Source organism: Heteronotia binoei, chromosome 11 (assembly GCF_032191835.1).
Source record: "Heteronotia binoei isolate CCM8104 ecotype False Entrance Well chromosome 11, APGP_CSIRO_Hbin_v1, whole genome shotgun sequence".
Lineage (NCBI taxonomy): Eukaryota > Metazoa > Chordata > Lepidosauria > Squamata > Gekkonidae > Heteronotia > Heteronotia binoei.
In genome coordinates this window covers 7,629,498-7,650,169 of record NC_083233.1, presented here as the reverse complement: position 1 = coordinate 7,650,169, position 20,672 = coordinate 7,629,498, and the positions used below count along the sequence as shown (strand labels likewise).

The 20,672-nt window shown below is 47.8% G+C and overlaps 1 protein-coding gene across 1 annotated transcript in view; it reads left to right on the top strand.

The window, feature by feature from the left end:
- The window catches only part of SLC16A2 (solute carrier family 16 member 2), a 159,386-nt gene that overhangs the window by 98,793 nt on the left and 39,921 nt on the right, over positions 1–20,672 (top strand). The window lies entirely within an intron of this gene.

Genomic DNA, 20,672 nt, shown 5'->3' with positions numbered 1-20,672 from the left:
ATGTTTGCCTCTTGCACTATGCTAGCCTCTGGTTTCAGCAAAATTTGTGCAGTGATATCCAGTTAATCATAATCAAAAAAATAAGGAAGTTTGTTCAGGTCATTGCTTTGGGATGAGGACTTTAAGAAACTCATCCAGCCCCCAGAGCATGTTGCTGACTCCAGCTGTTTTGTGGTGGTTGGTTCAATCTCTAGAGTGAATGATTACATCCTCATTTGACCCCAAATCTGGTCCAACTTTTGGAGCAAGAGCTGCCAATCTAAGAGGAGGGTGTACTGTTGATCCAGCTTGCCAAATCCTAAATGAGAGCATTTCCAGGGGACCAGCCATGTTAATCTGTTGCAGCAAAACTAAACAGGACTCCTGAGCTCCTAACAGACAGGTGTTTGGGGGTGGATGGGAATCCACCCATCCCGAATCAAGCCAGCTCAAAAAGAGCCATCCCAAAGTCTCCACACATTCCAGTTCAAGGCGGCCCCATCCCATCCTCAAGGCGGCTTGGCATGATCAGATTGGGGGGAGAGGGGCACCTCAGAGGCTGGACTGCTCTTTTTCTCCCCCAACAAGTCAAGCGCTCATGTGCTCAAGCACTCTGGGTAGTTTTTACACACACATACACAAAAGCAGGATGCGGCTTGGCGGTTTCACACCACCAAGGCACCTCACTTGTGCCCTTCCGCTTCTAGATGGTGAGGAGGCAACTGGCATGCAGCTCAAAAATTTGCTTCCACTTTCAAAGTGGTAGCTTTTTGAGCCGCTCTCTGACTTCTGGAGGATGGGGTGAGTACGGGATGGGGACGAGTGGCAGATGTAGCCATTTGGAAGGATTTTTCTAGTTGATTTCTGAGGCGTCTCTGAATCGGCCCAAAGTGCCGGTCAGTAATCACCCCTGTTGTACCTCATAAGGACAGCCCTGCTGGATCAGACCAGGGGTCCATCTCGTCCAGCATCCTGTTTCGCATAGCAGTCAACCACTTATCCTGGAAGGCCAACAAAAAGGCATAGAAGCCAAGGACTTATCTTGATGTTGCCTCCCAGTACTGGTATTCAGAGGTATATTGCCTCTGTGTGTGGAGGGTCTCTTTGTTGACTATGGCTAGTAGCCATTGATGGATCTCTCCTTCATGAATGTGTCTAATCCACTTTTAAAATGTTCTGTGTTGATGCCCATCATTACATGCACAGGCAGTGAATTCCACAGCTTAATTAGTCATTGATTGAATTCCTTTGGTATGTCCTGAATGTGTTGTCCAAAGATTAGCAAGAATGTGTTGTCCAACGATTAACAAGATTTCATGGGTTAGATATAAAGCAGTTTATCCTTTACACTGTTAAAATATCAACTGAACTGTGAAATTGCCTTCCATAAATTCCATTTATTTAAGAGGTCTGATAAGCTAGTGGTTTAGATGCCGGGGGGTTTTTTTTTGTGGCAGGAACTCCTTTGCATATTAGGCCACACACCCCTATCCTCCTGGAGCTTACAGTAGGCCCTGTACTAAGAGTCCTGTAAGCTCTTGGAAGATTGGCTACATCAGTGGTGTATGGCCTAATATGCAAAGGAGTTCCTGCTACAAAAAAAATGAATAATCATGACACATTGTATTACCACTTGAACTTTGCATAGATATGGAATGCATCATATAACCTCCTGGCCCTCACTCCCATAAAATGCAAGATGACTTTCAAAACTTCCACCTGGTGTACAAATCCTCACTTTTTATTAAGCATTTGGGCTGAATAGTGGCTACATATGTTGTGGAGAAAAATTATTCACAAATGATGACTAAGAACATAAGAACATAAGAGAAGCCATGTTGGATCAGGCCAATGGCCCATCCAGTCCAACACTCTGTGTCACACAGTGGCCAAAAATTTTATACATACACACACATTGTGGCTAATAGCCACTGATGGACCTCTGCTCCATATTTTTATCTAAACCCCTCTTGAAGGTGGCTATGCTTGTGGCCGCCACCACCTCCTGTGGCAGTGAATTCCACATGTTAATCACAATGCAACATGGCTAGTGCTGATTTTATATGCATGCCTGTTTAAAGTGCCACCAAGTCACATCCAGTGTTCCCTCTAAACTGAGTTAGCCTGAGCTAGCTCACAGATTTTTAGCCTCCGGCTCACACATTTTTCTGCTGCACAGTGTGCTAGCACGTTATTGGGTCATTCAAACCAGCAGGGGACCTGTGATTGGAGCAGGGCAGTTTGGATTTGGATCCTACTGCCCATTGTTCCCAAGTCTCCAAGCTCAGTCCTTCAGGCTCCAATGGGCCAGGCAGGAACACCATTGATACAGCATTGACTCTCATACATAACAGACTTCAAAGGAATCGACTTTCTTCCTGTCAGCTTTCTTCCTTGTCCAACTTTTACACCCAGAGCCAAGGACCCTGCTTTGTGTGGTCTTTATACGTCATCAGGCTGAGCTTCCACAAGACCCGTTCTGCAGACATTGTATGCCAGGAGGAGAACTTGCTTCCACACAGGATGAAAACTTCACTAGATGATCCTCTTCATTATTATATGGTGGTGGTGGTGGTGGAATGTACCATTTATTTTATTTTATTCAATTTATATCCACCCTCCCCGCAGGTGGGCTCAAGGCAGGTTACAGGTCATATAAGCCATGACAATAAAACAACAGAATATCACAATTGTCACATAAGTTAAAAATTAAAAACGATAACAATAAGACCTGCCTTGGTTGTGACACTATGATGCACTCTTCTGAGCGGTGCTGCTGATGTTGGCAGCTGGCCACAAGGCCAGAACTACCGTTAGGGGAGGCTGAAAGATGGAAGAATTTGGACACTCGCTGCCTCAACTAAAAGCCTGGTGGAACAGCTGCCGCCTTACAGGCCCTGCAGATTTGCAGTAGATCCCTCAGGGCTCTGATCTTGGTTGGTAGTTTGTTCCATCCGGCTGCGGCCAGGGCCCTAGTTGAGGCTAGTCAGATGTCCCTCAGCGCAGGGACAACCAGAAGATGTCGGTCCCTTAAGCGCAAGGTGTAGAGTGGGGTGCAGGACTGTACTATTAGTGTAGGGTTGCCAATCCCCAGGTGGGAGCAGGGGATCCCCCAGTTTGGAGGCCCGCCCCCGCTTCAGGGTCATCAGAAAGCGGGAGAAGGGAAAAGAAATGTCTGCTGGGCATTCCATTATTCCCTATGGAGAATGATTCCCATAGGTGTCAGGCTCTGTTCATTCACTGTATCTTTTAATCAATGCTACTGACCATAGTTAAATGTGCAGGGGGGATCCATACTAACCAGAAATGGGGTCGACTAGGAGGGAGGGGGGAAGAGTAGAGAGCCTTTTCCCAGGACTATCAAAGGTTGCCAAAAGTCTTTGAAGCCACACGTAGGTGCCAGCTTCTCACCTCCTCCCCGGAGGCCCCAAGGCCAGCGCCTCTAGGCACTGTAACCACCAACGGAAGAGATAAGGGGGAAGCGCTGGGAATGTATCATATGCAAAAGCAGCCTTTTGTTTTGGGAACTGTGGGATAGATGTGAACGCTTTGAAGTAGAGGATAAATAGCTATAGATTGAAACAGTCTCTATCAGTTCCAATTTACCTGCTTGCTTGGAGTAACGCTGAAGCTTCCAATAAATGCAACTTTGTTTTAAACTACTAAGTCTGCGTTCTTGTGATCTTCAATGAACCCACGCCTGACAATAGGGTATAATGGAGAATTGATCAGCGGGTCTTTGGGTCTCTGAGAGGGTTGTGTTTTTAGGTAGAGGCACCAAATATGAAGCTGAGCATCCTGTATCTCTCCTCAAAACACCCTCCAAGTTTCAAAAAGATTGGACCAATTCTATGAGCCCCAAAACAAGGTATCCCATCCATTATTTCCAGTGGAGGGAGGGCATTTAAAAGGCGTCTGGTCCCTTTAAATTTGATTGCCAGAACTCCCTTTTGGAGTTCAATTATGGTTGTCACAACCTCGCTACTGGCTCCAACCCCAATGTCTCCTGGCTCCACCCCCAAAGTCCCCAGATATTTCTTGAATTGGACTTGGCAACCCTATATTAGTGGCCCAGTACTTTGGATTTCTAACCCCTGAGCCTTGGAGATTCTCCAAGTACTCGAAGTCAAGGTGCTTAAAAACAGTCTTTCTGTTTCTGGAAAACCAGCTAAACAATTCTTGTTTTTCTCCAGTGAACAGCTGATGGTGGTGTAAAGTCTTTAGTGCATAACAACCCACATTTCTTAGTTCTTTGCGTTCCTTCTTAATCTTCTGTAATACCTTCAAGAATGGGACATGGAGTGTGGTGTGCAAGGCCTGCTTGGACTCATGCTGACTTGCGGCAGATATTTTGGTATTTTGTAAATGGAAATTCAAATCAAAATTCCCAGTTAATACCCTGCTTGTGAGTTTCTGGAAACCAGTTCCCCCTTCTATGGAACTCGTGTTCTCCCCTTCGGTGGCAGCTCCTAATCTTACATCTGTCAAGTCTGCTATGAATTACTCAATACCTGTATTAAGTTTGGTTCTGAAGTGAAGGAGTCTGGGTACTTTACAGTGTACACCGATTGCTGCTAGCTCACTTTCCCGCCCCCTCACTAGAGAGGCCTTTGTTGTGTAGTCTGCTTTGAAATGCTAACATGTGAATAAGATAAGGGCGCCTTCCCAGCCTTGTTCTCTGTGGGAGGATGGGGCGTCAAGGCTTCGGCCTGGGAATGAAGGGAGTAGCATCCTAGTGCGAAAATGTGTTGCATAGATTACCCCCACCGTAGGAATTCCTTTCATCCATACCTTAAATGCTGGTTTAGTGCCTATGTATTTCAGTCCTTCAATCTCTGCCATGGTCTCTAGTTCTGTTTACAATAAACTTGTTACTCTGTTTCACCAAGAGACTCGTTATTGAATTCAGCCGACTTGACATTTTGAAGGACTCCCCTATCTTGGAGTTCAACCTTTCCGGCAACTGAAAAGGCGATGTCCGAACAGTCTCCGGAGAACGGAGAACTCCCAACCAGAGTGGAGGGGGCTGAGACACCCTGGCACATCCATACTGCCAGAAGGACCGCGGCCTCCCCTCCCCATTTTCAGCTGGTGGTGACCCCACGGCAATACCAGCCAAGGACCTCCACCACGCTGATGGATCAAGCCCCGGTCCGACGGGAGGCGATCATGACCCGCCACACCAAGCGGGTCCAACTGGCCGAGGCCGCCGCCGCCAACCCGGGCGAGACGAGCGAAGGCGCCGGAGCTGCGGGGACTCAAGACCCCGGGAGTGGAGGCGAAGGGGCCGAGTGCGGAGCGGATGACGGAGGGGCGAGACCCAAGGACCAGGCCGATGAGGATTACGAAACGTTTCGGGCGATGGTCCGCAGGGAGATCGACGGGACGGTGAGAGACCTCAAGGACCAGATGCAGACCCTGACCGCGCAGCTGGGCAGAGCGCTGGGGGTGACCGGGGCTCGCCAGCAGCAGCCAGCCCCGGCGGGTCCGCGGGGACCCCCGGCTCAACCGGGCCCTGCCGCCCCTCCACCCGGAGTGGCCCCGCAAGCCCCAGCGGCGCACCCTCCTGCCCCGGTCAGACAAAGAGACCTGGGGGGAGGCCGGGAGCTGGACGCCACGTTTGACGGAGACCCGGAGGAAGTGAACTACTTCGCGATCCAGGCGAACAGCTACATGTACTACTGGGGGGACCTATTCCCCGATGAGATGAGCCGCGTGGACTACCTCGGGTCGAAGCTGCGGGGCGCAGCAAAGAAGTGGTATGTGAGCCTATGCGAAACTAACAGCCCGGTCCTCCACTTCGTAAACACCTTCGTGCAAGCTCTACTGACCCAGTACGAGGACCCCCTGCAAGAAACCCGAGCGCTGGCGGCGCTGCGGAACATGAAGCAAGGGGCCCGATCCATCCGAGAGTACGCGGCCGACTTCCAGGCCAACGCCGCCCGGGCTCGGAATTGGAACGAGGTGATGAAGATCGAGCACTTCACCAATGGGCTGAACCCGAGCATCCTGGATAGGGCGCTCACGCAAGCCAGCCCCGATACCCTGGTGGGGTGGATTCAGCTGGCGGGGGAGGTGGAGACCAACCTGAAACGAGTGGCAATGCTGCGCCAAGCACTAGCCGTCAGCAGGGGAACGCCGAAAGCAGCCCCCGGGAAGGCTGAGCCACCTAAAGTCAAGAAGCCGGTGGCGGCTGCTCCGGGGGGGCCCCGACGTTGTTTCCGGTGTGGGGACCCCAACCATCTGGCCTCCGGCTGCCCCCAACCAGCCACCGGGGCTGCCCCACCGCAGGGAGCCACCCGCCCGGGCACCCCCGGCCCCAAGAAGACCACCGGCCGCCCTAAGGATGCGGCGAAGGGCAGCGCGCTCCTGGTGCAAGAGGACCTGCAAGAGGAGGAGGTGCGTCTGTCTGAGGAGCTGGCCAAGCTGGCGTGGGAAGAGGAGCCGGCGGGAAACGACGCCGACCTGCTTTGAACGGTGCCAACCAGCAGGTCGACCGGGAGGAGGTACCGCTAACGGTGAGACCCACGGGAAGGTTGTACTTTATAGTGGTCAAATTGTTGAACCCAAAGCTAAAAAGGTTCCTACAGATCCGGGCCCTCATAGACTCGGGCTGTAATAGAGAGCTGATTTCCCCCAAGGTGGTGGAGGCTCTGGGGTTGGAACGCTTTCAACTGCCCCACCCCATGCACTTTGAACAGATGGATGAGTCAGTAATGGGGGGGGAACCCTGCACGCAAGAGACTGAGCCGTGCCCCCTGGGGATTGAGGACCACTGGGACTCAGAGACGTTTGTGATCGCGCCCGCCTGCGGCTACCCCGTGGTCCTGGGAGTGGGGTGGTTGGAGAAGCACGAGCCCCTCATCCGCTGGAGAGCCCAGACCATCGGATTTCCCGACCCAAGTTGCAGCCAGCACCTTTGGCAAGTGGCATGGGGGCCACGAGCGCCAGCCGCTCGGGAGAGGGCGTGCGTCCTGGTGGAAGAGGTGCACCATGTCCCGGACGCCTACCGCGACCTAATGGAAGTGTTTAGTGAGCGGGAGGCCTACCCCCCCACAGGAGCACAGACTGTGCGATAGAACTGATCCCCGGGGAAAGCCTTCCCAGGGCCAAACTCTACCAAATGGGGTGGGCTGAGAAGAAGGAGTTGCGTAAATTTCTAGACTTGAACTTGAAAAGGGGGTTCATCAGACCCGCGACGGCCCCCCACGCGGCCCCCGTGTTGTTTAGAAAGAAAAAGGACAACAGTCTTAGGCTTTGCACTGACTTTCGTGGGATTAATGCGATTTTCATGTCAAACACCTACCCCATCCCCCTCATCAAAGACTTGTTAAGCATGGTGGCGGGGGGGGGAAATTTTCACAAAGCTTGACCTGCGGGACGCATACTTCCGAGTGCGCATCAAAGAGGGGGATGAGTGGAAGACGGCGTTCAACACACCGATGGGACAATTTGAATACTTGGTCATGCCGTTTGGATTGCAAGGGGCACCTGGGGTGTTCATGAATTTCATAAATGATGTATTGCGGAAATTTCTGTACAAGGGGGTGGTGGTGTACCTTGATGACATCATTATTTATTCTCAAGATGAACAGTCCCATGTGAAACTAGTGAGGGAAGTGTTGGCCACCCTGCTGAAGCACCAGCTCTACGCCAAGTTGTCCAAATGCGAGTTTCACCGCACGGAACTAGACTATTTGGGCTTCCGGGTGTCTGGGGACGGGCTGGCCATGGATCCAGCCAAAGTTCAGGCAGTTTTAGAGTGGGCCCCCCCCGAGGACACGTAGACAGCTCCAAAGTTTCCTCGGATTCTCCAATTTCTATAGGGGATTCATTGAGGGGTTCGCCCAAATCTCTCTGCCCCTAACAGACCTCCTGAAGACGAAGGGGAGGGGGGAAGAGGCAAAGCGACCAGGGGCCAGGCTGAATTGGACACCGACTTGTCAGGCGGCTTTCGACCGGCTTAAACAACTGTTCACAAGCGAGCCGGTCTTAAGCCACCCAGATGAGCGGAAGGGGTTCGTGGTCCAATGCGACGCCTCCGATGTCGCCGTAGGAGCCATTCTCATGCAGAGGGATGAGGAGGGGAAGCTGAGACCCTGCGCTTACATTTCGCGAAAGTTCTCGGAGGAGCAGAGGAACTGGTCGGTGTGGGACAAAGAGGCTTTCGCTGTCATGTTTGCACTGAAAACTTGGAGGTCCTGGTTGGAGGGAGCCAGGGTGCCCTTTGAGATATGGACGGACCACAAAAATTTAGAGGCCCTAACAGGGAAAAGAAAATTGAGTGAAAAACAAATCAGGTGGGCGGGCTTCTTCTCCAAATTCGACTTCACCCTGAAGCACATCCCGGGGACCCGCAATTTTCTAGCGGACGCCCTGTCCAGACTCCCACAGCATGAGAGCCAGAGGGAGGAGGTGGTAGACTCCCTGATCCCCCCCACGCAAGTGGCGGCTATGGTCACTACCCGCTCGCAGAGAAAAAAGGAATTGAGTGGGCTAAGCAAAGAACGAATCGCCCTAGAGGCCGAACGGGAGGGAGGTGGGCGGCCAGAGGGGTTGCAGAAAAGAAAAGACGGTCTTTGGTACAAGGGAGAGAAACTGTACATCCCGGAAACCTTAAGGAAAGAAATTCTCCAACTGTGTCACTGCTCCAAGCTAGCTGGGCACTTCGGCTATGTCAAAACCTTGCACTTAGTGCACCGGCAGTTCTGGTGGCCGTCTCTAAAGAAGGATGTGTCGGACTTTGTGGCTGGTTGCCCGGTGTGTGTGATGGCAAAAAAGAGGGGGGGGGAACCCCGGGGCTCCTACAGCCGTTAGAAACAGCGAAACGGCCATGGGCCGTAGTGTCCATGGACTTCATAGTCGAGCTGCCACCCTCCCGGGGGAAAACAGTCATACTGGTGGTAGTGGACACATTTTCAAAACAAGCCCACTTCATCCACTGCAGCCAGTTACCCACAGCCAAGAAACTAGCAGCTTTATTTTTCGACCACGTGGCCAAACATCACTCCATCCCTGACAAGGTCATAAGTGACAGGGGGCCTCAGTTCGTTGCCACCTTCTGGCGGGAGTTTTGTAAATTATTAGGGATGGAACAGGGGCTAAGCTCTGCCTATCACCCCCAGACGGACGGACAGACAGAGAGAGTGAACGGGGTGCTAGAGCAGTACCTACGGTGCTTTGTAAGCCTATGCCAATCAGACTGGGTGGACCTCCTCCCCTTCGCAGAATACGCTTACAACAACAGCGCTCACAGTTCCACCAAAGCATCTCCCTTTGCAACAGTGTTTGGGTATGAGGGGAAGGCGATCCCCATGTTGCCAGGGGGGGAGGGATTGACGGGCTCAAGTTTCGAGCAATGGTGGCAAGGTCCCAGCCAATGTTGGCCAGCCATACAAGAAAACCTGAAGCTGGCCAAAGAGGCGTATAAAAGACAGTACGATAAAAGCCATGTGCCAGTCTGGGACTTGAAGGTGGGGGATTCTGTATTTCTGTCAACAAAAAACCTGCCTCTGGCACAACCGTCTAGGAAGCTGGCTTTTAAGTTCCTAGGGCTATTTAAGATCAAGCAGGTAATCAACCCGGTGACAGTAGAGCTAGACCTCCCCCCTGCTCTTGGTAAAGTCCACCCTGTTTTTCATTGCAGCCTACTGCGCCGATCTCCGGAGCCGTCCAAGTGGCACTCACAAGATTCACCAACCCTCCCCTCGAAGGGGGAGTGCCGGAGCCTCTCGGGGCCCGAGTTGCTGAGCCATAAATGTGAACCGCCCTCCTCGCAAGCCCGCCCGGCAGGGGATGGGGCCTAGGGGGGGCAGTATGTCAAGTCTGCTATGAATTACTCAATACCTGTATTAAGTTTGGTTCTGAAGTGAAGGAGTCTGGGTACTTTACAGTGTACACCGATTGCTGCTAGCTCACTTTCCTGCCCCCTCACTAGAGAGGCCTTTGTTGTGTAGTCTGCTTTGAAATGATAACATGTGAATAAGATAAGGGCGCCTTCCCAGCCTTGTTCTCTGTGGGAGGATGGGGCGTCGAGGCTTCGGCCTGGGAACGAAGGGAGTAGCATCCTAGTGCGAAAATGTGTTGCATAGATTACCCCCACCGTAGGAATTCCTTTCATCCATACCTTAAATGCTGGTTTAGTGCCTATGTATTTCAGTCCTTCAATCTCTGCCATGGTCTCTAGTTCTGTTTACAATAAACTTGTTACTCTGTTTCACCAAGAGACTCGTTATTGAATTCAGCCGACTTGACAACATCAGTAATCACATTGCAGGATTGGAACCCTTTCCATACTTTCACTGTGGATTTGCTGTCTAAATGTTTTAGGAGACATTAGCTGCTTTGGAAGTAAATATTTAAAAATAGTAAGTAAGAAATAATGTCGGCAATTCACTACCAGAGGGAAATTCTGTTTATATGTCTGGCCTTGCTAAACATACGCCATTTCAAGGGCCTTGGGATGCTCATCCTCTTCCACTGACCGCACAGCGTCAGGAGGGACCCACATGGAATGGTGCGGGAGGAAGTGTCAAGTCGGCTAATTCAATAACGAGACGTTGTTGATACAAAGTTTCTAGTTTATTGTTATCATGATTCTCGACTGCTGTAAGATTGAAAGACTGGCGAGTATACAATAGGAGCAAGCATATAAGGTATACATCAAAAGGATTCTTTAGGGAGGGGCACTCTATGCAGGGCACATTCACACATTGATGTTACTACTTCGTTCTCAGGCCTGGCTTGGCCTTGAGTGTCTTTCAAGCTCCAAAACTCCCCCGACACTGTCTGAGAAGGCACCGTAATCTCTTTCCCAAATTCCCATTTCAAAGCAACACTACATAACAAAGGAGAGGAGGGGGGGGGAGGAGAGGAGCATTTCAGGCTAGCAGCATTGGCACACAGTATGGCTTTTCCCAGGATACATCTCTTCTGAACCAAAGTTTGGACACAGGCTTGACCAGAATTGAAGCAGACTTGACAGGAAGAGGACACCAACCTTGTCAGCCAGATCAGCCAAGCCAACCCTGATGATCGTTGTGGTGGCAGATGTTGCAGCCAGATTGCCCTCGCCCCATTAATCGCCAGGGTTAATTCAACTGATAAACACGGATAAACCTCTGAGCCGGCAGCAGAGGTTTAGAGCGTGCGTTGATCTGTGTCTGAAACAAAGTTACTGTGGCTCCGGAAGACGGTGAGAAAAGAGTATGAGATAAGCAAAACCGTGAGGACTCCTTTCTATACGGTTCCTCCTTATTCTCTCCATTAAAGTGTCACAAGCAGAACCTTTAAGGACTCCACCCTATAGCACTTACTTATGGCTGTTTCCTATGTAGAAATTTTAAAGTGCATGAATTGGGGGAGTGCAAATACCTTATTGTTCCTTTGTTCTATTTTGTCTTATATTAGCACTAAATCAAATGCATGTACACACAATGAGAGTGTGAATATCTTTATCGTCGACCGGTGATTTTTTGTAATTATTCCATTGTACATCGGCACCAGTTACTTATATTAGAAGTTGGAGGGAAGCTGTTCCAGCTAGTCCATAGGCAAAGTGGAATTGTCATAACACGAGTGCTGTGTCTACATTGACGTGAGTCATGGCACTGCATGATGGAAAATGTTAAGCTTTCTGGAAGGAGCAAGACCCGCAGGGGGGTGTTATCACCTTACCTACTAACATTTGAGCAATCGCACCTGCTTCCATGTCTTCGGGGCAACCTATAAATCCCAGAAGCGGGTACTTTCCAATCCTTTCTTGAGCAAAAAAACTGCACTTACCAGACTAGCACAATATTGAATGATGCTTTTGTAATAGTCACTTTGAAAGCAGTGAGGTCAATGCCCAAGGGTATTGGGGAGTTTGTCTTGAAACAATTACTCTCCCCCCTTCTGTTCCTTTTCCAGGGAGGGGGAAAAAAACAGCTAAGAGTAATTTCCTATTGTGCAACTAGTTGGGGCTCTGCTTGTAAACAGAGGTGATTTGGCTTATAATGGTTAACTGCTGGATGCCATTAGATTCAGAAAGCAGTTCTGTAGGTGCATTGGGATAGCTTTGGAAGGATTGGCATAGTTTATAGACTAGAAAATAAATGCATCATACACAGGAGCAAGGTAGTTGGATCTCTTTGATTCAGTAACCTTTTGATGAGTTTTGGAGGCAATTTTACAATGTTGAGAATGTTTTTTTAGGTGATTTCGGGCCGTTGACTAAAAGATTTCCTTAAAATTCAGTTGTAAAAAGAAAAAGAAGGAGAAATACATCCCCCAAAACATTACCCAATGTGAATCTGTGAAGATGATGGCCTAAATTCTATCAAGTAACATAAGATCTGCAGCATTCTGTTGCTTCTTTTGTGAAGATGCTTTTGTGAAAAGGGATCTGTGGCTCATTGGTAATGCATAATCTTTGCAGACAGAATGTCCCAGGTTCAGTCCCCAGCATCCCGATTAAAGGATGTCCTCTCTTATAGGAGTACCTCTCTTATACCTGCGTTACATTGATGACATTTGTATGGTCTGGACACATGGGAAAGAAGCCCTGGATGCATTCCACCAGACATTCAATGACTCACCCTACCATCAACCTGACAATGTCTATGCAAGAAATACATTTTCTGGACACCACTGTAAAAATACATAATGTTAAATCTTAGAGATATTCCTGTTATATTTAGATCAATTTTATTCTTAAATGTTTTTGAATAGTTTTTGCTTTTGATTTGTACTGGTCATTGGCCGAATAAATTGACAATCAATCAATCAATAAATCATAATGGACGCATAGACACTACCTTATACCAGAAACCTACTGACCGAGAAACATACCTGCATGCCTCCAGCTACCATCCCAAACATACCAAATGATCCATTGTATACAGTCAGGCTCTACGTTATAGCCACATTTGCTCTAATCCTACTGACAGATTCTCACCTGATGGATCTACAACAAACCTTTTTTGGAACCAAAGTACCCACCTGATGAAGTCAGGAAACAGATCAACAAAGCCAGAATGATACCTAGAGAAAACCCGTTACAAGACAGACCCAAAAAAGACAACAACAGAACACCACTAGTGGTCACACACAACTCTCAACTGAAAACAGTTCAACATATCATCAATGACTTACAACCTATATTGGACAGTAACAGTTCTCTTTCAAAAGTACTGGAGGGTAAACCTTTTATTGCACACAGACAGCCCCCTAATCTCAAACAACTCCTCACATACAACAATGCAACATCTCATTTGAACATGGACACCAGTACCAGAGCTTGCAATAAACCCAAGTGCCAACTTTGCTGCCACCTACACTCAGACAACACAATCACAGGACCTAACAGCATTAACTACACCATCTCAGGCTCATTCGTTCATCTTCCAACATTATATATGCCATTTAATGCCAACAATGCCTTTTAGTTCTCTACATAGGGCAAACAGGACAAACACTACGACAAAGGATAAATGGACACAAATCTGACATCAGGAATCACAAAATTGAGAAACCCATAGAGAGCATTTTAACCTTCCAGAACATTCAATGGGTGACCTCAAAGTTGCTGCTTCAAAGGAACTTCAAGAACAGAATGGAAAGGGAAATTGCTGAATTACAAATTATTATGAAACTTGGAACAAACACCTCCCCGGGACTGAACAGGGATATTGTTTTTTTATCTCATTACATATACTAAACCCATTTTCACCAAGTATAGCTATATATCCACAGTATTTTAATGTATTTCTCTTTTAGAATAGTGTATCAGAATAATTTTTTTTGTATTGACATACTCAAATAAGGAATATTGGTTGTTTGTCTCATTACATATACCAGGGGTGGCCAACAGTAGCTCTCCAGATGTTTTTTGCATAGAACTCCCATCAGCCCCAGCCATTGGCCATGCTGGCTGGGGCTGATGAGAGTTGTAGACAAAAAACATCTGGAGAGCTACCGTTGGCCATCCCTGACATATACTAAACCATCTTCCACAATATTTTAATGCATTCATTTTTCTAATGGCAAACTAGAATTATGTTTATATGTATGTTACATGTTTAAATTAAACCTCTGAGAAACCTGTGCCCTCATTTTAACCCAGAGCTAACATTACAACAGACTCTCATTTCTTGCACGTCACGCCCAGGATATATAATGACATATAGACATCAATCTGGCATTCCGACTTATATTACCCTTTGTTGTTGTTTCAGCTCCATCAACACAAACTGACAAACACCAGACTCCAACTTGTGATTCTTTTAATCTGCTAAAAAACGTTTCGAATTACTTTGCATACTCACTGCCCACTTTTTCTATATTTAGGACTGCTTGCCATTCCATACTATTATCTGATGAAGTGTGCTTCTAGCACACGAAAGCTTACATTCTGAATTCAACTTTGTTGCTCTTAAATTAGCAGAATCAGATTGCAAATCTTGGAATTCTTTTGGAGGAAGCCAAGATTGCAGAGCAGCAAAATTGGTGTTTTAAAAAGTTTCTCATTATAGAGTTACCGTAAGGATTTTGTTCTCAGTTGGAGGCAGAACTTTATCTTGTTGTGGCAGTCTATTTTCCTCTTTCGCCTTTCTTCCTCTTTTCTTTTTCTGAAGCACATTTCAATGGGAAAAGAGAAATTTGTGTAAGTTCACAGTTCTACAGTTTTCTTTAAAACAAAAAACCATTTTCTGAATGTTAGGTCAAGTCTTTTGATCTTTTCCTGTGAGTCTGAACTTAGGCCAGATTCCAGTGGCAGCTCTTCACGTGTAAATCCATCTAATTGCATTCTGAATCTGGCCCATTCAGTAGAATTTCCGTCTGATGCTTTTGTTTCCACGTTTTGGGGAGTGATTTCTCTGAGCAGCTCCAGGGGTCCCTCTGTCACCAGCCCTGCAGTGGCCATGGAGCCTTTTACAGTTTTGGCATCAGTTGGTAAGAAGAGTTTGGGCCATCTCCAGTTTAATGAGTCTTTCTAATCTTGGCTCCTTAATTTTTCCGTTTTCATTTCTGTAGCTGTTCCAGATACTTGTTTGGAGGGGAGCCATGTAATCCTATTAGAAGGGCTTGGATTACACACTGTACCCCCTTGTTCATAACTGAAGAAACCTGGTTGCAGTTGGGTCTGTTCCCCTCCTGCCCTTTCTCTAATTGCATTTTGTTCCCAGACGGAACAAGGCTGTTGGTGTGAAGTGGATCCCCTGAGGTGCCCTCCTGTTTCTCAATTATTCTGTCCTTTATTATACAGTCTCAGTTTATTACAGAAATGGTCTTGAATAAATTGGTTCTCGGAAGCAGCAAACAAAGCCCCAACAACTGCAATTAGTTTAGAAAATTTGTCCGTTCTTACAATGGCATGTTGGGGGGAATGAAGAATGAACCTGAGTGCCCCAGCCATTTTTGTTTTCTTTTATGACATACTATTTTGTGCAGCTCTTGAGGCGACTGGAGACCTGGCTGTTCTTTGTACGCAGCAAATTCAGTGAGGCGCTGAGCAGAGACATTCCGAAATATAGATGGAACCTCACGAATACAACAGAAGGCCTTCCTGATCCTGCATGTCTTTGAGGACATTTTTTAAAGAAGAAAGGCTTAGAAGACCTTCTGAAATCCCAAGCATTTGCAGGCATTTTTTTAACTACCATCGGATGCAATCCAGAACATCCCATAATCTTTGACAGCATATTGACTTGCTAGCCTAGGAGGAAGTTTTCTGGACGTTACCCACTGTGTAGATAGTAGGCTTCCCAATCCCCAGGTCCCAGAGGGGGATCCCCCGGTTTTACAGGCTTCCCCCCTCCCCCAGCCAGCTGGCCAGCGGGGGAAGCCCCGCCCCCACAACCATCATGCACCTCCATGAACAATTCCAATAGGGAATGATGGGGAATTGATCCGCAGGTATCGGGGGCTCTGGGGGGGCCCTGTTTTTTGAGATAGAGGCACCATATTTTCAGTATAGCATCTAGTGCCTCTCCCCAAAATACCTCCCAAGTTTCAAAAAGATTGGACCAGGGGGCCCAAATCTATGAGCCCCAAAAGAAGGTGCCCTTATCCTTCATTATTTCCTATGGAAGGAAGGCATTGAAAGGTGTGCCGTCTCTTTCAATGTGATGACCAGAACTCCCTTAGAGTTCAATTATGCTTGTCACGGTCTTGATCTTGGCTCCACCCCCAATGTCTCCTGGCTGCACCCCCAAAGTCTCCTGGCTCCACCCCCAAAGTCCCCAGATATTTCTTGAATTGGACTTGGCAACCCTCGTAGATGGGCTAGTGGTAGTACAGGGGAAGAGTCAGTGCTCATGATCAACATTCCCTCTAAGCTGTGGAGTCTTGTGAGCAAAAATTCTACTTTGTGAGCTGCTGGCATTAAAGTTATGAGCTGCTGCATAAATTCGTTTGCTCTAGGGCCATTTTTCCTGAGCTGAGACAAAAATATGTGAGCTGGAGACTAAAAAATTATGAGCTAGCGCACACTGACTCAGCTTAGAGGGAACACTGCTCATGGTGCACATTGGCACTAAGGATGTTGAGAAGTCCAGGAGAAAAAAAAGTTTGGCTGCTAGAGGTTCTCCTCGCCTGGATGGCCCAGGCTAGCCCAATCTCATCAGATCTTGAAAGCTAAGCTGGGTCAGCCTTAAGTCAGACAACCAAGGAATACCAGGCTCATGATGCAGTGAACATCTCTTGCCTTGAAAAACCCACCAAGGCTTGCTTTAAGTGCAATGTAACTTGACACACACACACACAAATAAACACCCTTGGATGAAAAAGAGGTTTAAAGATTTGCTAAAGGAAGACGGGGCTTTTTGTGGAAAAAGTAAAGGAATTCTTTGCATCAGTTTTCACTGTAGAATATGAGGCGCCCACACCAGAGCTGCTGTGTTCAGGAGGGGCATGTGGAATTGTCTCCACTTTTGTGGATCGGCTTAATCCAAATTTTCCAATGGGGGACTTAAAAAGCACACACTTTTTAACTTATTCCACTTTTGAGTAATATTATGGAATGCTGTGATCAGAAAGACACAAAAATTGTTTCAAATAAACCAGAAGGAAGTGGGGAAATATGTTGATCCAGTGAATGTTTAATTTATAAACTAGTAAAGTTGGGAATTATTTTTAATCTAGGAATAAGATCCATTGTGATGTAAAATACAACAGGCTCTAGAAAGAGGCTCTGGGTGAGTGCCCCCACCCTTGCTGTCTTCCCATCCACTCACCCAAATGAAGGCATTCACTCCCACCCCCCCCAAACTTGGTGTCCTCCCACTCACCCAATGCAGCCATTTTCTGTATGAGAATTGATCTGATTTCAGCTTTCCATCTCCTCCTTTCTCCCCGCAGCCTCTACTTAGGCAGGGTCGGTGCGTAGGAGTCGGCGAGATAGGCAGCCGCCTGGTGCGCCACCTCACCGCAGGAGCGGGGGCAGGCACCCCCTCCCTGGCCCTGCTCATGCTGACCCTTATGAAGCGGGAGAGGGCTGGGCATGGGGCTGCCTGAGCTGTGTGTTCTTTCTTCAAGAACGCAGTGTGTTCTTTCTTCAAGAACGCCGCGTGTTCTTTCTTCAAGAATGTGCAGCTTGGGCCACCCGTGCCCAGTCCACTCCCGTTTCAGAGGGAGTTGGAAAGAGGTCTTTCTGGCTCCCTTTGAAGCAGGAGAGGGCTGGACACAGGGTGGGCCAAGCGTTCACACACCCCGATGACATCACTTCTGGTTGGAGTCTATGGCTTTGTAACTAACTGAGGTCTCACCCCTCCTCAAACTCCAGCCTCTCTAGGCTCCACCCCTCCAATCTCCAGGAATTTCCCAACCTCACGTTGGCAACCCTAACTCTTCCCAGCAGCAGTAGCAAGCAGCCAGGCATAGGGTAGCCAACCTCCAAGTGGAGCCTGAAGATCTGGTATCACAACTGATCTCCAGACAACAGATGGAGAAAATAACTGCATTGGAGGGTGGACTCAATGACATAATATTCAGCTGAAGTCTCTCCCCTCCCCAAACTCTGGCTTCCTTAGACTCCACCACAAAATCTCCAGGAATTTCCAACCAACCTGGAGCTGGCAACTGTAGTCAGGACTGGGCCCAGTGAGTTCTCCCTCAAAGGTCAAAAGAGGCCTGGAAAAGACCTCGTCCCCCTGCCTTTTACTGACAGAACTGAGGTTGGTTGTCTTTTACTGACAGAAACAAACTTGGTTGCCTAGCAACAGCTGTTGCCTAGCAGTTTCCTCAGTAGCCCAATCATCGTCTGTCCTGGGGCCAGCAGTGGGCAGGGGAGAAGAGTAGACCCAGCTAATGGCACACAGATTCTCTTGGCTGGCAGTTCATGGGCCAATAGCTGATGTGGTATGCAACACAGCCAATGGAAGAACTAGAAAGTTCTAGTACGCAAGGCTTTTATATATTATAAAGATTTTTGTCTCAGTTTTGTACATTTATACATGCTTACATTTGTTCTTCTCAGAAAGAAAATATTTTCTTTCTCTACATGATTAATTTCTAAATGTTGCAATCTATTATTTGATTTACATATTCTTTAAAAAATGGGCAGTTGTGTCTGAAGAGTTGTATTCAAAATATATGAGGCACAAGAAAACATTCTGGAGTGTTTTTCGAAGTCGGCTTCTTAGTACTTTTTAAAATTTGCTCCACTTTGGCCTTGCTGCTGCCTGCTGGGATGAGCCCTCCATAATGACAAGAAAGATCTCCCCCAAATCTTCCATTAAGCCACGTGAATTTAAATACAAATGCCAAGTGTATGGAAGGAAAAGCTGAGACTGTGGACACAGTCTCAAGAACATTCCACATACCTGTTGAATACGGTATGAATGAAATGCCTAGCTGAGCTTTGCTGTGATGGAGTTCAGTGGGATGTTTTGATAACATTGCCTTCCTGCTGCAGGCAACCTAGTGGAGTCTCTTGTGCCTCTGCTGGTGTGAGAGGGGACAGGAAGAGACTGCCTGCGGCCTCTTTGGTGTTTCCGTAAATATGGATCTGTGAACCAAGCTGTTGGCAGTCATTGTAGGTCCCCAGTAAGATGGAGGTGCTGCTATCAATCCTCTTTACCCCCTCACATCTTTAAAGGTGGGAGAAGGTGATGCAGGTTTTTCTCTTCCTATAATAGGAGAGCCAGTTTGGTGTAGTGGTGAAGTGTGCGGACACTTATCTGGGAGAACCGGGTTTGATTCCCCACTCCTCCACTTGCACCTGCTAGCATGGCCTTGGGTCAGCCATAGCCCTCACATTGTCCTTGAAAGGGCAGCTGCTGTGAAAGCCCTCTCCAGCCCCACCCACCTCACAGGGTGTCTTGTGGAGGAGGAAGATAAAGGAGATTGTGAGCCGCTCTGAGACTCTTCGGAGTGGAGGGCGGGATATAAATCCAATATCTTCATCTATCTCACAGGGTGTCTGTTGTGGGGGAGGAAGGGAAAGGAGATTCTGAGCCACTCTGAGACTCTTCGGGGTGGAGGGCGGGATATAAATCCAATATCATCATCTACCTCACAAGGTGTTTGTTGTGGGGGAGGAAGGGAAAGGAGATTGTGAGCCGCTCTGAGACTCTTCGGAGTGGAGGGCGGGATATAAATCCAATATCTTCTTCATAATTATGTCCATGACTCAGGCCCTGTATCATCCATGTAGCCTGTATCCATTCTTGACATTTTCCTGTTCAGCCATGAAAGAGCATCTCTTGTGCACTCCCTTGACAATCCTGTTGTCTGCCCCATCTCGCAACATCCCACCCCCTTTCCTTACCCTGGGGCCTATAGCTTTCCTTCAACTGAACGTTGTCAAGATTCAGACATATACAGCCCACTGATCTCAGGCCAGTGTGGTGCAAAAGAAACTTGTCCTGGGAAAGTTTTAAGGGAAACTTTTGTCCTGGCAGATGGGGAGAAGGTATGCTTTGACCCACATTTTTTTTCCACATCTTCCAAGAACTGACCCTTTCACTGAAGTCCCAAATGAATTGCTTTGCGAACAGGTCTCTGGATAAGGCAGGAGGTGGCTCTCCATGGGGCAGGACAGCAAAGAGCTGCAGTGTGATTTGGAGTTGGGAGTGAGCAGTGAAGTGACTTAAGTTTGCGGATGACACTACATTGTTCAGTGTGGTGAGAACCAGAGAGGATTATGAGGCACTCCAAAGGGATTTGTTGAGACTGGGCGAGTGGGCATCAACATGGCAAATGAGGTTCAGTGTGACCAAGTGCAAGGTAATGCACATTGGGACCAAAAATCCTAACTATACATACAAATTGATGGGGTGTGAACTGGTGGAGACTGACCAAGAGAGAGATCTTGGGATCGTGGTAGATAACTCACTGAAAATGTTGAGATAGTGTGCAACTACAATAAAAAAGGCCAATGCCATGCTAGAAATTATTAGGAAGGGAACTGAAAACAAATCAGCCAGTATCATAATGCCCCTGTATAGATTGATGGTGCAGCCTTATTTGGAATACTGTGTACAATTCTGGTCACCGCACCTCAAAAAAGATATTACAGCATTGGAAAAAGTGCAGAAAAAGGGCAACTAGAATGATTAAAGGGTTGGAACACTTTTCCTATAAAGAAAGGATAAAACGCTTGGGGCTCTTTAGCTTGGAGAAACATTAACCTAGGGTGACATGATAGAGATTTACAAGATTATGCATAGGATGGAGAAAGTAGAGAAAGAAGTACTTTTCTCCCCCTCTCA